We start from the raw sequence: 2,823 nt of genomic DNA, 5'->3' as shown, positions 1-2,823 counted from the left end.
ACTTCTGAAAGAATATATAGCCAATGGTCCAGAATGTTCAGCTAGTTCAATATTCTCTGACAGGCCAGTCAAGTATTAGGCAGCATTTCTACCTTTTCCTATTCTGCCTTTGACCTCTCTTTGTGCTCTATTGTCCCGAACAATGTCACTCGACTCCTCTGTATTTTAAAACATGCCAACTTAAAACACGAAACACTGGGGGAAATTCTTACAACACTTCAGTCCGCAACCACCCCACCTCCCAGAACAGCCGAAATACTCAAGGAGCAGTGTTTATTAGAACTGCTAAAGTCTATGGCCACGCTACCCTGAACAAGCCTGATCCCGTCTGATCTCAGAAGCTAAGCAGGGTCGGGCCTGGTTAGTACTTGGATGGGAGAACACCTAGGAAGACCAGGTGCTATAGGCACAAAAAATAAAAATAAAAAATAAGAGGTTGCAAACTGACAAGGTCCTTGCAATCTGTGAGGTCAACCAAGGGTTGCCTCGCCTAAAAAAAAAAAAAAACTGCTCCTCCCCAGGGATGGGAGTGAAGAGGAGCAGAGTTTGCCACCCCAGATGATGATTTTTTAAGAAACAAACACTCAGGAAGAAACTTTGAACATCTCTCTAACTGCCTCAAAGAATATACATAGAGGACCTGCTTCAGGAAGGGAGCTATCATCCTAGATAACGATAGTGTAATATGAACTAGGTGTGATAGAGAGGAATCCTGCAAGGCCCATTTGATCAAAGTCCATGTGCCCCATTGTTAAGATGGCCCAGCAAACATTCGTTTACCAAACATTTGCTTTTCCATCTCCATGTGACTTGCCTTCCTGCCCTTTGAGGTCCCAAACCACCACCAGCACCTCCCACCCTTCCCCTTAGTTCAAGATGGCACATAAGCCTTATGTGCCCGAATTTATCCTAGGGCTCCGTATTCTTATGGAATCCTATATGTACATATGTAATTAAATTCAAGTATTTTCTCCTGTTAATCTGTCTTATGTCATCTCAATTATTTGACTAGTCAGAAGAACTAATAAGGGAAAGGGGAAATTTTTTCTCTCCAACAGGAGGAAAAGGGTTATGCCATGATCATGGACACCCATGGTCATAGACATGGTGGTCTCAGGCCAGACCAGATGGAACTCTAGGGAAATGTTCCCACCAAAATCCAAGGAAGTGATGAAGAGAAAGCTCCTGAGGGAAAAATCTATGTGGTTGTGTGTGTGGGTTACATTCCAGTTTGTATTTTAAGAGGTTTCCAAACAGGTTTTAATTAACCTCCAGCTTAAACTTGCTAAACAAGTTTTGCAACCCAGGTTATTGTGTTAGTATTTTTCCGGTGCATTGTCCTAGGTTTGAATTTCATTAAGTTTATTACAGCTCAGTGGGGAAAAGCAAAGCGAACATGTGAAAACCTAGGTATTTCTGGGTAATGACTTGTAGGAGAGAAGTGAGATTTAGATCAAGAAAGGAAGTGAAAATTTTAAGTTGACATTTATAAGTGATAAGCTAAAACCAAAAGTATCTTTTAAAAAAAACATTCCTGTCTTCCCATGAAATATATACAATCTTTCAGTTCAAATGATAATGATTTGAAGCTTACTTTTTAAAACAAACCCTTAAGTTTCAAATGCTCCAACCCGTAGGGGACAAATTCAGAATAGTTTCTGTTTGTTTCTAGTCTACTTATCACAGTCCACATTTCAGATTAAAGCACCCCATGATCTTTCTGCAGTAATAACCACTGAATAATAATCACTCTGTCCTCGAAGGACCACCACTGAGAAGAGTGAGCTTTGAGGAAACTCGAAAAGATGTAGGATGCTGCCCGAAGGGCCTCCATCCCAGAGCCCTTAGAATAACCTCTTGACATGACCTCTGATAAGTCACTCTCTATGGTCATCTGTATAAGCCTCTGCCCCAAGCATATAGGAGTCATGTAGCTTAAGGCCTTCAAACTGCAAAACATTTCCCACTTGAGGTATATGAGAACATTGCAGGGGACCGAGTTTTAGGAACTTGATTTCCAAACCTCAAATTCCATATATACTTTCTGGAGATAAATAACCTGCCTGACAATGCTCCTGAGGTGAAGAGGTCAGTCTCGGTTCCCTTTGCCCATTTCCCCTTTCATGATGATCTTTCTCCCACTTGCCTAAAAAAACAAAAACAAAAAAACAAAAAAAAAAACGTGTATGCCTCGTTCACCCTGAATCTTAGCAGAGTGAGCATCAAACCAAAGAATAATTCAGGAATGTACAGCTCTTGAGGGAACAGTTCCCAGAGAGACAGTCAGCGTCCGGGAGGAGAAGTAATTTTCCCTCTACCCCTCTAGGTTCTTGGCTGATAATCCCCCGTAATTAAAGACAGATTAACAAGAGGAAAACAAACAGAAGTTTAGTAACGTGGATATCTCCTGTATACATGGGAGAGACCCAGGAAAACTAAGTAACTCCCTGAAATGTCCCAAGCCAGCACCTTAAATACCATCTGTAGCCAAAGACAAAGATGTTGGAGTGAGGGGAGCCAGTAATGGGAGGTGAACACCAAGAGCACAGTAAACAAGGGTAAGGTTATTATGCAGACTGAAGTCCTTGCCTTCTCCAGTGATATGAGTTTCTAGAGATTTGGAGTCATCCATCTCTTCCTGCTACAGAGGGGGAGACATCCTTGCATATGGAGATTTCTCTTATAAATAGAAATGTCTCCTACAAAAGGATAACGTCTACTGTGTTTTTAGAGCTCCTGTATCTGCCGTTTCTTAAAAATAACTGGCTCAAGATAATCCTTATGCCAAACAAGCATATTTTGGGGTGACATATTCTGCTCCCC

At 41.5% G+C, this 2,823-nt stretch overlaps 1 pseudogene; it reads left to right on the top strand.

Annotated features, from left to right (window-relative positions):
- The first annotated feature begins 290 nt into the window (after nucleotides 1–290).
- On the top strand, nucleotides 291–409 carry LOC120594348 (uncharacterized; annotated as a pseudogene).
- Nucleotides 410–2,823: the final 2,414 nt, after the last annotated feature.

Source organism: Pteropus medius, unplaced genomic scaffold, assembly GCF_902729225.1.
Source record: "Pteropus medius unplaced genomic scaffold, Ma_sr-lr_union100, whole genome shotgun sequence".
In the NCBI taxonomy this organism is placed as follows: domain Eukaryota; kingdom Metazoa; phylum Chordata; class Mammalia; order Chiroptera; family Pteropodidae; genus Pteropus; species Pteropus medius.
This window is presented reverse-complemented; position numbering and strand designations above follow the sequence as displayed.